Raw genomic sequence first — 631 nt, 5'->3', positions numbered from 1 at the left:
TTTTTTATTAGATTTTGCAAGGTCCTTTCAAAAAACAATTTGAAAACGATAAAGCTAATGATGAGCTGGTAGGTTCCATTAAAGCAGGGATTATGCTCTTCATCTTAAGGGAAGTAGCCAATTACAATGACCAAAATGACTAGTGGTTGTGATAGTTTGAGGCAGAAGGGGAAATGTCATAATGGGAGTACCAGGCTGGACTTGATTTCAGGGATAAAAGAACATCTACTTTGAATTCTAATATGGAGAATATCCTGTGGGCAAGTAGAGCCTGAGCACCATCATGCAGCAGCAAATGATGCTTAACATAGACATCCCACTTTACCTGGATTAAGTATCAGACAGGACAGTGCAGGATGTAAAGATAGTCTCAAGCTCCCAGCTGAGACCCATGACCAGGGGTCTTTAACCTGCAGCTCTGGGTTTTGGTTCCTATGTAGTGGCTGTAACTGTAACTAGAGGGTCGCCGGTTTAATCCCCCATTCCAGCCATCTCAGTCGTGTCCTTGGTCAGAGGATCCAGTGGTGCTGGTGCATTGCAGCCTCTGTCACTGTTTCTATATGTAGCTTGCATTGATCAGTGTGTGAATGGGTGAATGACTGTGATGTAAAGTGCTTTGGGGTCCCCATGG

This window comes from Austrofundulus limnaeus, unplaced genomic scaffold (genome assembly GCF_001266775.1).
Source record: "Austrofundulus limnaeus strain Quisiro unplaced genomic scaffold, Austrofundulus_limnaeus-1.0 Scaffold472, whole genome shotgun sequence".
Taxonomy (NCBI): Eukaryota; Metazoa; Chordata; class Actinopteri; order Cyprinodontiformes; family Rivulidae; genus Austrofundulus; species Austrofundulus limnaeus.
This window is presented reverse-complemented; position numbering follows the sequence as displayed.